This window comes from Garra rufa, chromosome 1, assembly GCF_049309525.1.
Source record: "Garra rufa chromosome 1, GarRuf1.0, whole genome shotgun sequence".
NCBI classification, from domain to species: Eukaryota; Metazoa; Chordata; class Actinopteri; order Cypriniformes; family Cyprinidae; genus Garra; species Garra rufa.
In genome coordinates this window covers 48,110,606-48,129,421 of record NC_133361.1, presented here as the reverse complement: position 1 = coordinate 48,129,421, position 18,816 = coordinate 48,110,606, and the positions used below count along the sequence as shown (strand labels likewise).

The 18,816-nt window shown below is 35.0% G+C and overlaps 1 protein-coding gene across 1 annotated transcript in view; it reads left to right on the top strand.

The window, feature by feature from the left end:
* Positions 1-18,816, top strand: part of spop (speckle type BTB/POZ protein) — a 108,123-nt gene that overhangs the window by 25,332 nt on the left and 63,975 nt on the right. The window contains exon 2 of the mRNA XM_073833418.1: positions 8,473-8,601. The gene's annotated coding sequence lies outside the window, so the exon portion shown is untranslated. The remainder of the gene's footprint in view (positions 1-8,472; positions 8,602-18,816) is intronic.

The window sequence follows — 18,816 nt, the reverse complement described above, 5'->3', positions numbered from 1 at the left end:
TGGTTCAAGTGACCCAGTTCTATTTTTTTTTTTCGCAGATCGGATATGGCCCACGACCATGTGAGCAAAAATCACATGGGTTCCAATATTCTCTGATCGGTTTCAGGCCTCATTCATATATGGAAATAAATCTTCCGCAATGCAACATGGTTAGGGGCGTAACATTTCCTTCATACGCTTGAGGTATTCGGCCAATCACAATGCACCAGATAGCGGGCCAATCAAAGAACACCTCACTTAAACAATTAACGTTTTTTTTTTTTTTTTTTTTAATCGAAGCGTTTCAGAAAGGCGGGGCAGAGAGGAGCAACAATAATGTATTAATTTGTACCTCAAACTGCATAAACACATTGCATTACACCAAATACACAAAATAATGCGCATTTTAGCAACATGACCCCTTTAAACATTTTGTGGTACAGACATGTCTGTAACAAATGAAACATCTCTAGTTGAGTAGCAGAGTATTCATTTCGTTGGTTTGTGTTAAATAAAAGGCGGCTCATGCACACGCACAGACGAGCACTTCAGTCCTGTTGTGGAGACTCTCCTGATTCGTTCCATTGAATCCACAAAATAAAATGCACACAATGTCCTTGCCCATGATATACAATCACTGATGAATGCATTTGGTTTTTTTGAGTAAAAAAACCCAGAAGATGTGACATGCTTAACAAATATCTACCACCTGATTCTTCCACTCATGCAAGCTTTCAGTGGAGCTGCATTCATAATCTGTCCTTCTGCATTAAAAACATTTCTATGTGAATTCCATGTCAATAAATTAAACTCAATGTAATATTGATATTGACTGTAATGTTATATATGCTGTTTCTGGTTTGTTTCACCAGGTGAAGTGTAAAAGTCACTTTTTAGGTCAAAAGAAATTTAAGCAGGTCATCCAAAAAATCAGATATAGTCAAATCGAAATTGGACCTTAAGACCTGCAGTGTAAATGTAGCCTGAGAGTCTCTTTGTGAGCATTTTATTGTTTCTTTTGGAAAAACATCTATCATCATAAAGGTATTCACGGCAACCTGTCAAAATTAAAGTTCAGTTTAACTTGAAACGGTGACACTAATATAATACTTAATGTAACAGTACTACTACGACTAAAAAATATTATTAAAATATTGTTTTTTGGGAATATTTGCCAGAGAAATTATATACTTGAATTAATTTACCACACAGTATTTCTAAAAAAAATATATATATTATTGATTTTTTTAAATAAAATCAAATAATTAGAGATGCTTTTGATTATTAGAATTGAATGATATCATTAAAATGGAATCCAGAAAATCAATGGAAAACACAGAATTTGAGAATAATAAAACTGAATTTGAGAAAATTTCACAGGGCCTTAATTTAATTTTCTTAAACGTTTAATAAATTGCTGTTTAATTGTTTTCATGTTTTTTTTTTTTTTTAATTTAACCATTAAAACAGAGTTTAGAAAAATTAAAATAGAAACAATTCTAGAAAAAATAAAACTGAAAAATCTGAATTTGGAAAAAAACAGGCCTTAATTAATTAATGTACTTTTGTAACTGTGTTACTTTACTTTTTTCAGGATTCTTTGAATAGACATTTCAAATAACAGCGTTTATTTGAAACAGAAACCTGTTGTTACTTTATAAATGTCTTAACTGTCACTTTTAATTAATTTAATGCATTCTTATTGAGCAAAAGTATTCATTCCTTTTCGAGAAAAATCTTATCCCAAACTTTTGAAAGGTGTTTTTATTTTCTATAATAGATTTCAAAAGAAATATTTAGTAGTGTAGATTTATAACATCGCATGTGTTGGTTATCGGTCGTAACTTGAAAAATAATTATGTCAGACGGAATCCAAATTAGTACTTTGGGGTTTCTGGCTCCATTTTAATTAGCATTTGAATGAGGTCAACCTTCTCATATAAATTTGATTTTGTGTAATGGTTCTTTAAGGAATAGTTCACCCCAAAACTGTGAACTCGGCCTGTTCCTTTTAACGACCCACTGCTGATAACCATTTCATAACTTATAGCCATTATCAAAGGAAATCGAATGCAGACACAGGATGCATAAACTCTAAAAAAGCTCTACTAAAAGCTTGCTCTTTCATTTCTACTTTGCTCTTTATCACAGTCTCAGTAGAACAGTAGATTGCTGTCCAATGCTGAGTTGATCATCTATCTCTTTCTGTCTCTTCCACTCTCTCCCTTCATCTCTCTCACGCTCATCTCTCCTGCTCACATTCATTCTTTGAGCACCTTTGGCAATAGTTATTTAATTTAATTGTTGATCCTAATATTGATTGAGCTGCATGTGATGTGTAAACCTGAATTGGCTTTAGTATTGATCTACTTTCAGTTTTTATTGAACTTATAGTCCTCTATGTTGGGAATGTTAGGATTGTTTTTTTTGCCTTCTTGACTACTAAGTTTGTGCTTGCATCTTCACCTTTGAGAAGATCTGTTTATGTGCTGTTTATGTGAGAAGTACATCAGGGAGCTATTCTTTGTCTCTGATTTGTGTTTATCGCTGTCTTTCAAAATGTACTGAGCTGCCTACCGTGGGACAGACATCATAGATGTGTCAGTGACACTCAGAAATGCTGAGTGGCATGTTGGCAGCTGACTATATTTTGAGACACAGCCCTGTGTAACCTCTATCTATCCTTTGTCAGATGATGGGACTTCTTTCTGTTTTTGTCTCTTTGCGGTAAAGGTGTGAAAATCAATAGTATTGTGATTCTTTTGTGTCGAATAGACACACTCAGGCTAAGTATCAATTTTAATTATTATTGTGCATGTCAAGGAATTGGCTTTCTAAAGCTCATTAGATGGCATAATAACGTTTTTCTTCAATCTGAGAGCAGAGGTGAGAATTCTGTGAAGCGTAGCACATCTGCACAGGTTTGAAATGCCTTCTCTGCTTCCCATCGAATGTGTGGGCAACAGACATGCAGTTTTTAAAGGTATAGTTCACCCAAAAATAAAAATGTTGTCATTATTTACTTACCCTCATGTCGTTCCAAACTTGTAAGACCTCTGTTCATTTTCAGAACACAAATTAAGATATTTTTGTTGAAATTCGAAAGCTTTCTGACCCTGCAAAGACAGCAATGCAACTGGTTCAAAAACCACAAAGGTAGTAAGGACTTAAAGTTGAAGTAGTCCATGTGACATCAGTGGTTCAACCATAATTTTTGAAGCTACGAGAATACTTTACTTTTTGTGTGCAAAGAAAACAAACTTTATTCATTCAATCATTATGGTTGTACCACTGACGTCAATAACTACTGTTTTACAGTTTCTGAAACTTCAGGAATTACAATATGAATAGTGGTTAACTAATTTATTATATCAGTACTCCTGGTTTATTTAAATTAATTTTTATAAATGCAGCAGAAATACCAAAATAGCTTAGTCTGCAGTAGTGTTGCACGATACCCTGCTTTTAATGGTATGATTCCGCATTTTTCTAGTGTTTTAAGAATGCATTTTGATAAAAGCCTTTTTTTTTTTTTTTTTCTGAGCGATCTATGATTACCGCAAAGCGGAAAACGTGGACCGATTTGTGGGATCCAGTCTGTATAACGCGGAATATCTTGGAATTTGCCTATTTAAATATTTGCCACCTCATTATATGAATACATCAACACAAAGAAATCTCTAGAACTGCTCTGAGAGTCACTTCATGAGCATTTTACCATTACTTTTGACAAAAACCATCATCACATCATGTACAAACAGAAACGGAAGGTCTTCACAATATTTACCAGAAAAATTATCTACCAGAATTTGTATATCAGAAAATTGAAAATAAGCAACACTATTTCTGAAAAAAAGAAATGATTAATATAATAAATTCTTTATAAAAATCGAATCTTTGAGTGAATAAAACATGCTTTTGATTATTAAAATTTAATAAAACTGTTAAAATGGAATACAGAAAATTAATTGTAAACATATTCAAAGAATTTGATGATAATTAAACTGATTTTGAGAAAAATAATATATTTATTATTTTAACATATTTCATAGGGTCTGAAAAATGTAACTTTTGTTAAACATTAAATAAAGTGCTTTAAAATTGTGTAAGTTTCATGATTTCAATTAAGTAGACATGCTTTTTGCTTTTTTAAAAAAAAATGTAACCATTAAAATAAAGTCTAGAAAAATTCAAACAGAATTTGGCAAGAAATAAAACAGATTTATTTACTTCTTTGTTTTATTGTATTTGTCCTTTAATTTGTTACTTGCATCTGTTTGCTTCTCTACATACCTGTATCGGTAGTAGCTCACCCTAGTCCTGTGTAGTGGCATTGGCATGTGATTTTTAATAGATAAAATAAATATAACCTCCATCTGGATCAGCTATTATTCAATAAATTTTTCCTGTTCTATGTTTTTGTCGTAGTATCAGTTCAGTATTAGTATCGAGATATTGTAGTTAAGTATCGTATCATCGTATCGTATTTTGATATCGTCACAACACTAGTCTGTAATGTGTACTTTGTTTAATATTCCAAATATTGTGATTGAGTAATAACCTCTTGAGTTCCACACTTTTGTGGGTTTTCTGTATAAAGTCCATTTCACATGACTCACATCAGGGTGTCAACACAGGCAGCATGGCCTCCACATGTGAAGCGTTGCAGACAGTGTCATGGAAGACTGATTTTATAAGGTTGCTATGTAGCAAAAAGGGGAATTGTATGCAGTAAAAGGTGAAAACTGTTTGAGCTAGAAAAAAATGAGTGATTTGATTGCTCTGATAAATTGTAGAAAAAAATATGTAGGAATATATATATATATATAGGGACTGCATATGTCTTGGGAATTACCTGGTAATCATTGGTTGCACTTTGAAATGTCAATGAACTTTGAGTGGCTCACTAAAACGCTTGACCGGAAGTGCTGTTGCTGTAGCTCTGCTCCAAAGTGTTGGAGTTCAATGACATGAGTCATCTAAAAGGGGCTTAATTTAGTCATCAGTGAGTGCGTCATGTGACCCAGAAATCTCTCAATTTACACCTACACCTGCTGTACTAGACTTGAAATGCACACATACTAGCTGAAGGAATGGAGAATCCAGCCCTCAGTATTGCCGTGAGCAGGTTTTTGGATGGTAATGGAGTTAAGCTGTGGAGATTTGGGCTTCCCTGTGAGTGTGGAGCAGTTATAGCCCAGCTTGTGTTTGATGTCATGTCTAGGGGATGATGGGATTGATTTCTGTACTGGTCCGAGTCCTTCAGGGCTTCAGACCGATCAACTCTCCTTGAGCTGTACCTCTGCCTTAAATACCTGATCGCCCAGTGCTTTGGCAATACATTTTTTAGCATTGCTGTGGGCTGATTTCATGATGGAGAAAAACATGTTTATACTCAAAGTCAAGAATGTCATTATAATAAATTCAGTTTTATCCACATTTTTCTTCATGTAAGAGTGGGTGCCAGTGTTAATTTTGACAGCAAATTTTGATTTAGTTTTGGTCATAGTCTTTTGACTAAAATGCCATTTAGTTTTAGTCATATTTTAGTCATCTGAATATTTTTAGTTTTAGTATAGTAGTAGTCGACTAAATTTACAGTAGATTTATTCTGCTAAATTCTAATGGGTTTAGTTACAGTGTAATGCATTTATTAAATATTTTTTCTAAAATGACCAAACTCGTTATGTAGGTTTCATATTAAGGTTTTATTATGATAGACACATTTAACTGCTGTGATATGCAACATGCTTTTATATCAAGATGAAATTAAACCACTTCTCATAAAGAAACAAGAACATTATTTCCCTTTAGCAGCTAATAAACTGGAAGTCTCACCCAAAGCTTACTTACGTGTTTAAGGAAAAAGGTTGATAATAATTAGGGCTGGACCAGAATATTCGAAAATTCGAATATTCGTTCGGTGGGTTGGCATTCGATTTTAAATTTTGAGATTCGAATATTCATTTTTTTTTTTTTTCATACACCTTGCATCCCCCGGGAAACGGTTCTCATTTACACTTAAATGAATGAAGAAGATCAGACTGCTGCGCCACTAACACAGAAACAGCAAAAAAAAAGAGAGAGAGAGAGAAATTGAGTAATATTTAAGAGACACCATAAAGTACAGTCGGACTCACTTGAATGGTTGAAGCAAAACTAGGGCTGTGACTGTCGTAATGACAACCGCGCCTCTGCATTTAAATGCACGCAGTAAGCTGGCCGCAAAGCTCCAGCAAAAATAATTACCATGAATGTGTCGGGAAAAAGTAAGGAGATATTTGAATTATTTATTAATAAACTAGTATTTGACAAAAAGATGAAGTGGACGACCCTGATGCCATTTGCTCATTGGACTCGCCTTGAATACCTAAATGCATATGCATTAGGCCTATAGCTAAAGGAAGAGTTTTGTTTTCGATTTAAATTATTTAAATGATTTTTTTATAGTTTCGGATGATATATTAGTCTTACCTTTATGAGCAAAAATGAAGTTTCACATAGCGCTGGCTGGCGCTTCATGTTCTGCAAAGCGTGCTTATATCTATGGGTTTTAATTGAAATCGTGATGACTTGGTCGTTACTTTAAAAAACAAAAACTTAAATTTAAGCGTTTATTTTAGCGTTTTGTAGGCTGATTGTTCACTGACTGAAGTGCTCAAATAAACACGCACGTTTGTTAAAAATGTTTGGGCCTCATTTATTTTGGGTTTCAAAATAATATACTTAGGCTATGTATTTTATATAGGCTTATATACACAAACGTTATATATAATGTATATATATTTATTAATAAATCATTTAGATATGAATAATTTATTTATATATAAACACCGCGCCATTTTTTTCGTTCTTCTTTTTTAAACAGCCTACCCTTTACGGTGCCATAATTACTGTGCTTATTTCTGATTTGGGAGTGATTTGTTTGTTGTTAAATGTTAGGCTACCTTATTAAAAGTATTGCACTTAACAGACCTGTGTGTTTTGTATCACTAGCGCGGTGTCCGTTCATGAAGCATATAAGCTCTGCCTGCGTGAGGCGCGCCGCATCCAACTAGCAATGTTCTATTACAATTTATTAATTCTGAACGTGTGGTGTGTCCATATTACACCAACATGCAACACTGCACTCCCTTGGGTCCACAGCAAAAATCGCTTGGATGTACTGTTCTCGACATAATAAAAATGCAAACAGAAAGGCATACAGAGATTCCTGCCTTTATTAAAGAGAAGAATGTGTTCAGCCCCTCCCACCGAAGCTTCGAATATTCGATGTTGATTACTACCGAAGCTTCGAAGCTCAAAAAATGGTATTCGGACCAGCCCTAATAATAATACATTGACAGTGTTGTTTTTTTTTTTAAACTCAAGTGTTGCATAATGCAGCTTTTTTTACAGACCAGATGAACAGACAAACAGAATTGCGGATCCGGTCATAAAAATTCAGAATTTGCCAAATTTTCGGTGAATAGATCAAATGTAGGCCTATATTAAATATATATATCTTATATATATCTTAAATAAAAATGTGATATGGTCCAGTGTCTGTGAATGAATGGTACAGACGCACGGTTTTGTTTACTACACACATACTGAAGCACGCGTGACATTCGCTGTGTTTTCAGCCTCTGCTGCCTCAATATATGAGTACATGAACATAAACATAATCTCTATGCTCTATAATCTGCTCTGAGAGTCACTTTGTGACCATTTAAAATTTTTTTTTTGAGAAAAAATATTGTCATAAAAGTCTTCACAGCAAACCTCAATGAAGAAACCACGACGGAAATATATTACTGAATGTAATGATGGTACTATCACTACTAATAAAATTATTAAAACATTTTTTTAAAGAATATTGACCAGAAAAATCTAAATACACAACACAGTTTTTCTGTAAATAAATGTGTATATTTTATTTATTTATTTATTTTTTTATTATTATTATAATTATTTTTTAAATCAATTAATTAAAAATGCTTTTGATTATTAGAATTTAATGAAACCTTTAAAATGGAATCCAGAAAATGATTGGTATTAAATTTGGTAAAATAAATAAATAAAACCATTTCATAGGGCTTTAAAAATTTAATTTTTGTATTGTAATGTAAAAGCATTAGTTTAACCACTAAAACAGAGTATTAAAAAAAAAAAAGAACAAAAAAAAAAAAAAAATCCAGAAAAATGAAAATGGAAAACAGAATTTGGGGGAAAAAAATGAATTTGGGAAATTATTAAACTTTTTATAGTGCCCTAAATAACTGTCTTGGTTTGTAGCCAAGCTTCAAATAGAAAGTAAAATAAAAATTGTGCAGTGTTTGAAATGTGTTATTCTAAAATTATTTAATAGCATAGTTTATTATGTTTACTTTTAAGATATATTAAAATCAGGTGGTTTCAGTTTTTACTTTCCTTTCGCTGTACTCTCATTTTGAGGTCTTGATGACCTCACAGCATTTTCATAATTGTCTTTTCTTCTGCTTCTTTTCTCAGATCTCCTTCTGGATGATTGAAAATCAAACTTATAGACGCTCTCCACAGAATCTGTGAAGCTCAGAACTTCTGTCGGAGGGAGAAAAACGGCTGCCACGTGATGCCACATCACTGCCTCATCACCAATAGGTAAGAAACATCCTGGTAGTGCAAAAAAGGCATGTTAGACCTTAATGAACTCAAAAAACAAGAGGAACAACTTTTGTATTTTTGGTGTAATGCATGTGTTTTATTCTGAAGCTTAAATTAGTCTCAGGGACACTTAGACTACAAGCTATATGGCGCATGAGTGGAGTGATTCAAATGGGGAAATGGAGTGGTTTAGGGAAGAACAAGAAGAGAAAAATAAAACTGGCTTTAATGGAAAGAGAAGGACACTGGGAGATTTTGCAGAGATGTGAAGTGGAGGCGAAAAGAAAAGGAGATGAGCAGAAATGAAAAGGTGAAGGTTTGGTGCTGAAGGATGCAGATTTGAGCATCTCGATGACAATGGGGTAATGAAAGTGGCATTTTTACAGCTAATAATGGAGCGCCGGGTGCTGAAAGGCCGCTGCGTCGAAGTAGAGGAGGGAAAAATCTTAAATGTTAAGACTGAACTGAATGAAAGGAATAACATGTGAAAACTTCTTTTCGGCAAATAATGCATTTTAAATCTGTTTTCTGTGTCCGACCACGTAGCCGCATCCGAGGGGTGAAGGACTCACACCGAGCGCACAAACAGACTCGCCTGCTAAGTTAAAACACACCGCCGCACACCTCTCTCTCAGGTGCGTGTAGTACGGATGACCCTGTGGTGATCACAGGCTTGAGTGCATTACTACTGACAGGATAATTAGCCGCTCATGACCTCGTGTCTGTTTTTATCCCCGTCTCTGTTCTCTACATCTTTTTCAGCATTAGCCTATGGCTCTTTTGTCTCTTAAGAGCGGCACAGTGTCTCTGTCTTTGTCTCCCTCTCTGTATTTGATGACCGTGAATTGGTCGTATCAAGAAAATTCAGATTATAAGAGCCTTTTTTGATAAACTGGTTCAGCAAACTCTCATACATGTAGGAATGTTAGTCGGATCCACAGTGATGTAAGTGACAGGTCATGAATGATTCAAATCAAAGATTTCAAAGAGTTTTGCACTACTATAGGGTTTTAGAACAAACTGAGCAAGCAAAAGTTTGTTTAGATGATATGCTTTTATACTGTGATTTATCATTTGTGTAAACTTCCTCAGACTCATTGAGCAATACTTCTTTGAATCTGTGGTGTAATGAAACTGTAGTGAGGTAGTGAGAGCAAGTTGATTACTGGCATTGAGCCCATGTAGATAAAGAAAGTAGAGCGGTTTAATTTAGTAATTTAGTTTTACATTATTATTTTCTATCATTTGTCTGTTATATATAACCAAAATATTCTATCATGATATGAATAACTTTATTTAACGGTAACAATATATATCACAATATACAGTAGTCAACATTCGAAGTGGATCAAAAAAGTTAATCAAAAGTTGTCCTAAGATAAGAACGGGTATTCTTTTTGGTTTTAGGACAAATTTGATGAAAGGTTTTGATCCACTTGGAATGTTGACTACTGTAGTTTTATAAAAATCAAAATTTTTGTTTTATTTTCACCAGTGTCTGGTGAGCTAATGCTAGTTTTAATTTAAAAAATAAATAACAAAAAAACAAAACTCAAGCAAAGCAAACTCAAGTAAACAGTCAGTGATTAAATTAGAATAAAAAAGTAATTTCAAGCAATAGGGCAAAAAACTACAAGTACACAAATAAAAATGCGACCTGTATTACCAGTCAAAAGTTTTTGAACAGTAAGATTTTTAATGTTTTTTTTTTTTTTTTTTTATAAAAGTAGTTTCTTTTGCTCACCAAGCCTGCATTTATTTGGTGAAAAATGCAGTAAATATTGCAGTAATATTGTGATTCAAATAACTGCTTTCTATTTGAATACATTTTAATATGTAATTTATTCCCACGATCAAAGCTACATTTTTCAGCATCATTATTCCAGTCTTCAGTGTCACATGATCCTTCAGAAATCATTCTAATTTGCTGATTTGCTGTTCAAGAAACATTTTTTTTTTTTTAGGATTGCTTGAATAGAAATATCCAAAGATCAGCATTTATCTGAAATAAATAGCTTTTGTAACATTATACACTATATACCATTCAAAAGCTTAGAGTCTGGAAAGAAATTAATATTTTTATTTAGCAAAGATGCTTTGAATTGATCAAAAGTGATGATAAAGACATTTATAATGTTACAAACGATTTCTATTTCAGATAGATGCTGTTATTCTGAACTTTCTATTCATCAAAGAAACCTGAAAAAAAATTTGAGACTGCTGTTTTTAACAATAATAATAATTTTTTTCAGCAGCAAATCAAAATATTAGAATGATTCCTGTGAATTGAAATCACAGGAATAAATTACATTAAAAAATATGTTAAATAGAAAATAGTTATTTTAAATAGTAAAAATATTTCAAAATTTTGCTGAAACTGAAAAAAAATGTGTCTTGTGATCACCGAGGCTGCATTTGTTTGATCAAAAATTTTTTTTTTTTTTTGGGAATTCATGTTACAGTGATTACGTCACAAAATGCTTTCATGCAGTGTGACAGTGCTTTACAGACATCATCCCAGACGTGCAGTGGAATCCCGTAGTGTGAGGAGTCGGTTTGTTTGCAGTGACAGAAAGCCTCTGTTGAGAATCCGTTTGCACGTTACAGCACCCAGCCGAATTTAAACAGTGACTTCCTCCCTATTATTCAAGAGGTGTAAACACATGCAGTGTAAAATCCTTCCTGTTTCAGATGTTGCCTGAAACAAAGGCTGCGTTGAGAGGAGAAAGTCTCACGCTTCGTCTCTTACACCGCCTCACATCCTGCTTTTTTACAAATAAATTACCATTTGCAGCTTATTTAATTCTTTGAATTTTATTCTCTTTCACGTTCTGGTGTGAGTACATGGACACGAGATGTAGAATATTCAGTGGCGTGTGTGTCTGCATCAGGTAATTGGGTGGTGGAGTGCCACTGGGGCTCAGTTTAAAGCCGCATGCAGATTCCACAATGCTACAGTCCTACACACGCTGTCACGCAAACTCATACATTTACTCAGTAGGGGTGAAACCATTCCCATACAAAAAAATAAGAAGCATATGGTTAGCCACCCACAGTTCTGCACGCATGTTTGAACTGTGCTTCGTTCCGTGTTTAATGACGCTTCTGAAAATATAAATACATTTGTATGAGCTGTTTGTAAATTTTTAAAGCAATTACGGTAATCACCATGCACTTACTGAGGGAAACTGCAAGCCCATGTAAAATGAACTTGACACAAAGATGTGAATACAAATGAGTATACTTTGTAACATGTCTGTGCATACATTAGTCAGAGCCGCACAACAGCACTAGTATGTGACAAACCTGTTTGAAGAGCTCACCAAATATGTGTCCGCTTCAGCAATAACAAATGCTTCAGCATTTAATTTATTTTGGCTAGATTATTATTGATTTGCATTACTTAACCTGAACAAAACCTTTAAGATAGTAAACAAATTAGATGCTAACGATTTTCCATCAGAATTATTTTAAGGCTTGTATTGGATATATCTCTCTGGTGTGTGATGCTCAAGCTACACTCCTAAAAATGAAGGTGCTTTAAAAGGTTTTTCACGGCGATGCCATAAATAAACCATTTTTGGTTCCGCAACGAACCAGTCGAAGGTTCTTTAAAGAACCATCTCTTTCTTACCTTTTTATAATCTGAAGAACCTTATTTTGCCACAAAGAACATTTTGAGAAACAGAAAGGTTCTTCAGACGTTAAAGGTTCTTTATGGAACCATTTAAACAAAAAAGGTTCTTCTATGGCATCGTGAAGCAGCTTTATTTTTAAGAGTGTAGTTCAAAATTAAAATTCTATGAAAATATTTCTGTGAAGTCTATGGTAATTTATAAAAAGGCATCTTATTGAAGGCATCTTATGAACTGCATTTGACCTTGTGATTTATTTGTATTTTTTGGCAAGCAGAGCTCATTTGCATTTAAAGGGCCGATGAGATAAAATGAGCTGGTATTTTTCAGCCCTAATTTTGACAAGGTAAAAGGGAGTCTTTTTACACTGCTATTGGGAATTTTTAACCAAAGTATATTAGAGACTTTTCATTAAGACCCGAAAGAATCATATGAACTTGTGGAAAATGGGCATCCGATGACCCCTTTGTTGTCGTCGTCATCTTCATCTTCGCCATCATCTTCTTTGTCTTCTTTGGTCTTTTTCTTTGTCCTCTTCTTCGTTGTGTTCTTCATCTTCATCCTCTTCTTTGTCTTCTCATTTGTCGTCTTCGTCTATTGTCATCACCTTTGTCCTCTTCTTCGTCTGCTGCTTTGTCGTTGTCGTCTTCATCCTCTTCTTCCTCTTCTTCTGCTTTGTCCTCTTCTTCTGTCTTTGTCATCTTTTTCTACTTTGTTGTCCTTGTCTTCTTCGTACTCGTCGTCTTTGTCCTTGTCTTCTTATTCTTCCTTGTCTTCCTCGTTGTCGTCTTCGCTTTCTTCTTCATTCTCGTCTTTTTCTTTGTCCGCTTCTTCGTCGTCTTCTACTTCATCGTCCTCTTCTTCTACTTTGTTGTTCTCGTTGTCTTCGTCGTCTTCTTCATCTTTGTTCTCTTCTTCTGTCTTCATCTTCGTTGTCATCGTCATCTTCTACTTTGTTGTCTTCATTCTCTTCTTTCTCACCCTCTCCTTTGTCCTCTTTTTCTTCTGTCTTCTTTCTCATCATCTTCTACTTTGTCGTCCTCTTCTTCTACTTTGTTGTTCTCGTCATCTTCATCGTCGTCTTCGTCTTCATCTTCATCTTTGAGGGCTTCTTCTGTCTTCATCTTCGTTGTCATCGTCATCTTCTACTTTGTCGTCTTCATTGTCTTCTTTCTCGCCCTCTCCTTTGTCCTCTTTCTTCTGTCTTCTTTCTCATCATCTTCTACTTTGTCGTCCTCTTCTACTTTGTTGTTCTCGTCGTCTTCATCGTCTTCTTCGTCGTCAGCATCTTTGAGGGCTTCTTCTTCTGTCTTCATCTTCGTTGTCATCGTCATCTTCTACTTTGTCGTCTTCATTGTCTTCTTTCTCGCCCTCTCCTTTGTCCTCTTTCTTCTGTCTTCTTTCTCATCATCTTCTACTTTGTCGTCCTCTTCTACTTTGTTGTTCTCGTCATCTTCATCGTCTTCTTCGTCGTCAGCATCTTTGAGGGCTTCTTCTTCTGTCTTCATCTTCGTTGTCATCGTCATCTTCTACTTTGTCGTCTTCATTGTCTTCTTTCTCGCCCTCTCCTTTGTCCTCTTTCTTCTGTCTTCTTTCTCATCATCTTCTACTTTGTCGTCCTCTTCTACTTTGTTGTTCTCGTCCTCTTCATCGTCTTCTTCGTCGTCAGCATCTTTGAGGGCTTCTTCTTCTGTCTTCATCTTCGTTGTCATCATCATCTTCTACTTTGTCGTCGTCTTCTTTGTCGTCTTCATTCTCTTCTTTCTCGTCATCTTCTACTTTGTCCTCTCTGTCCATCTACCCATCTACCCACCTACCTGCCTATCTATCTCTCTCTCTACATCTCTCTACATCTATCTCTCTCTCTCTACATCTCTCTATCTCTCCTTAACTTTTATTTACACCCTTCTTGTGCTTAAATTCTTCCCAGTTTGCCGTTACACAATCTATTTTGGATCCTGGTCACTGTTCACAGGGCCATTGGCTAAATCCTTCCGTATTAGCACTGACATATATCTTGTAGACAGAGAGAGGGAAACTGAGGAGGAAGAGGGCAGTTAACCCTCTCATATCACCATGGCAGCTCATCGGCCTTAACAGCTGCATTTCTGCTGTTGCTTAGACAGCATGACAAGTTAACAGAAGACTTGGTCTTAATTGGCTCTGCTGAAGGCACTTTTGTGTGTTTGTGTGTGTGCGAGCATGCACATACCCGTTTAGGGGCCAGTTCATTGATGTTAACTTTTAAAGGGTGGGTGTTGTGTGTGACTGGGGGTTTTTATTGGCTTAGTTATGATAGATGCTAGTCTTTTTTAGGGATTAGTTTATTTCTGTGACTTTGAACTCTGCTGGACTACAGGAAGGACACTGTCGCCCAGTCTATTTCGTGTTAACTTTGTGATGAGGTCACAGAGGAGAGGGATGCTGGGAGATTCAACACAGCAGGTCTTAAACTTAGTCTTTGTCTGTGTCTATAATAATCAAACATCTCTTTGGCATAGCTCTCTCTTCTTTAGCCGTCTTCATGATTAGTTGTCTGGACAGTTGCAGCTTAGTTTAAATGCCCCCCGACTGAAATACGACTCTAGTCATTGCTGGCAATTAATTGTCTTACAAACAATAGAAATTAATGACTTAATTGTTCATGTCTCATTTATTAACAATTCATAACTTGGAAACAGCTTATAAATAAAATGTGTAATTTCTTTTATGGTTTTGTAATTAAATTACACAGGGCTGAATGACATGAATAATATTCAAAATATGAAATGTTAGAGAAAATGTTATCTCACATGCAAATGCACATGCATGTCTTTTTGTTTTTACATCTTGTTGATGTTATCCAGTTCATAATGAAGCAGCTGGCTTGTGTAAATATCCAATTAAATTTACCAATTTAATCTTGATGTGAAACTTTGGTCTTGGTGCTACTGAAATCCATTTAAATTTGCAGGTTTGCACAGGTTCAAGGATATCCAGGGCTCCTTTCCAGGTTCACTTGGCTTTTCATCATGCATGGAAATGTGTTCCCTTCTCACTTGAAGTTTTTTTGCCAACTACTAGTTATGTTTCAGAGTGCGCTTATGAGGGGAAAAAAGTTGTGTTTTTCTTTCGACTCTCGAGTCTCACCAGAAGAAGAGTAAGACAGAGACACAAAGGGCTTTCACACATGGCTCAAGCTCGGCTGGTGAGGAGTGTTGGGATGTGTGAGCTTGTCTCTTTTTTTCTGTATGTGTGTGAAAGGGAGGAAGGATCAACAGAGATGAGACACAACTGTAAGGACAGCCAAAGAAATTAGCAGCTACTGAGCTGCTTTGTGTTTGGCACATTACGTGAGCAAGGGCTCACGCTAATTATAATGCTTTTATGCTTCTAAAGAACACCTTTAAAATCTATTGAAGGGGGATAATTGAGCCTGGAAATGTGTTACCTGGCAAAGTCAAGTTGAAGGTCATTACTGAAAATATAAAAGGACCTGATGATCCATTTGAGAGCAAATCCTTTGTTCCTAATGTAAAGATGTTGTTTTAACTCTGCGGATGTGCTTCAAACACCAAATTCAGCATGAACAACAAATTAGAAAAGGACCTGAGGGTGAGCCTTGGGGAACTTCTGACAATTTGAAGGGGTTTTTGTGGGTACTGCTACCACAAAGCTGATTGGAAAATCCATTTTTTTTTACCCTTTCTAAATTGCATTTAAGACTCATCTATTGCACCTGCCTTGATGTTTCTTGATGATGTTTTTTCTTTCTTGTGCTTTCAGGTAGTAGTCTTCAATATTTTATTCCAAGTGAGAATATTTTGTAGACTCGTTTTGGATGATATACAGTGCAGAAGAATAAAAGGCACCTCTGTTCTGCCATCGTTTTCAATCATGGGTAGAATTGGATTTGGGCCATATGAAAGATTATATTATCGACACTCTTAAGTTGTTTTATTGAGCCTTAAAAACCCTGCAGAATGAAACATTAGGACAGTGAGAGACACTGAAGAGGGCGGTATTAGACCAAGAGCAGATCTTTGTGCTTTTTAAATAAACCTTATTAACACGCAGTGAGCTAACGGTTCTTACCCACACAGCTCCCCACCTCTCTAGCTATAGAGGTTGGAGATGTACTGATTACGGCTGTGGGTTTTGGCAGGTTGCGGCCGAGTGTTTTTGCTAACTGTGTTGTTCTGATGGATGGCAGGCAGCGGGTCCCAGGCAGGGGGCCCCCCTGTGGGGCCGGTGCCCTTTCAAGAGTGGCACACACACATTCATGCATACTGCTGCAGTGGAGGAAAATAGGACTATACTGCTATACTGTTTTAATGCTATACACTATATATATATATATATATATATATATATATATATATATATATATATATATTTTATGTGTGATAATGTGCCTTACACTGATTTGTAATGCATTATTATTATAGTACAAGTTTTTAACATTTTAGGGTTGGATTTTATAGGTGACGTATCAAGAAAATCTGACTTTTTCCATGTTTGAGTGCTATAATCGGGTCCCTGGTGCATCTTCCAACCCAGAAAACGTAAAAAAAAATGACCAAAACTTGTGAAAAAACAAGACATTTAGATTCTGCTCCTTTCATGACATATAAAGGGGATCTTATAATAATATTACCACCTCTTAATCTGCATGTTTTTAAAATAAATGTGCAAAATAATTGCATACATTCTCTTTTTTTTTTTTTTTGTGGACCAAGTCAAAATTTTCTGGTTTTAATTTATTTTTAGACAATATTTGGGGGATGATCGCAAAAATGTCAATGTGTTGTAACCGTAAAAACGTAGTACTCAATAATTGATCTTGTTTAACAAAGGTGAAATTCTCAAAAAAAATTGTTTTGAATGTTATAATTAATTTGGGGAAAGTCAAATTCCTGAAGTGCCAGTGTGGTGTACCAACCATTCAAGGAGCCATTTTGTTAATATTTTGCAAAAATATCATGTGACAGGAAATTATATCACAGAGAAGGACCTCTGGTGATACTAACTGCTGCATGCAAAAGTTAGTAACTGTTTTTAAAATGTGAGATAATTTGACATTTTTAGGGTATGGTCAGGTATTCTTAAGTATACATGTTAAATGGTATGACCTCAGGAATACATTGATAATTCATTAATATTATAAAAATGTATTAACTTTAAAAATTTCATTTGAAATATTCCCACCAAGGCCATGTACTTGCATAGGTGTTCAAGATAATGCCTGTCAAATTTTATTTTAAATTGAAATGTCAAGTGGTGTAACCAGTTACACCATTTGTCTTCTATTACAAGCCTTTCTGTTAGGGGCCAATTTAGTCAAACAGCACTAGTTTATTATGCTGATTACAATTAGTAACCCCTGTGTGTTTTTGACAAACGTGTGTGTATTTGACAGTTTAAGTGCAATAAGACATGAAAGAGAAGTTTAGTACTTACATGCCATGTGACAGCCACTTTGTTTGTGTGTGCTGTGTGTGTGCGCTCAGAAAACCCTATATCAGAAGTTTAATCTAATATGGATTAAAGCATGATTTCAGTACGATAGATGTGATGATCAAAACCAAACAGATGTGTTTTAGCAGAGTATCTGAGGTATGAGCTGTAAAGGCACAGCTCTATTCTGGACAAGGGAGTGGGGAGCAGCAGCTCATTTGCATTCAAAGAGACGAAAATATTGTGTTTCTGCTTCCACTCAAAGTAGGCATTTTCAAAATAATATAATAAATTATCTGTGGGGTATTTTGAGCTGAAACTTCACACACATTTTGGAGACACCTGAGACATATTACATTTTGCAAAAAGAGGCATAATAGGTCTCCTTTCATTTAAAAAAAAAAAAAGTTAAATGATCAAACAAGCTCTTTTCTATTTTAATATATTTTTAATAGAAAAGTCACATTTCCTTGTAATTAGATTTTTTATTTTTATTTTTATTTTTTTTTTTTTACATTGAAAAAAAATATTATCGACCCCAAGCTTTTATATGCTTTGTAACATTTGATTAGTTCCATGCAAAGAATGCTGTGAACTACCAGTATCCTGGTCTGGCCAGTTTTAGTTATTGAACTAGCATATTTTTCCTGCAAACATGCATCATTCAATTAAGCATGTGTCATGAATCGAGATCTAGACGGGCAGATACAGATTCCCTTATATTGTTTTCTATTTTGTATAATTAGGCAACCACGTTGAGGGCGACAAGGCTGTACATATATGTATGCATGTGTTTGTTTACAACCTAGATGTTTTTTGTTTTTACTGTGATGTAAACTTGAGAGAGTAAACTGTCTAATTGATCACACTGCAGCAGTGTGCAATGGCAAACTGTTAGCACACACACCACGACTCCCTAACTGTGTCCTAACGAGAGAGACACTGCAACTCTCTCTCTCTTTCAGTATGGGGAAAAAAAGAGTAGAGAAGTTCAAGGGGTTTTCTTCCACTGCATCCATTTTTCTAGACTTTAAGATATCTGAAAAATTAAGCTGCAATTATATGCACTATTTTTAGATGAACTTGGTAATGATTAGATGCACATCAAATTTGTACATTTCTAGTTCCACTCGTGCTAATG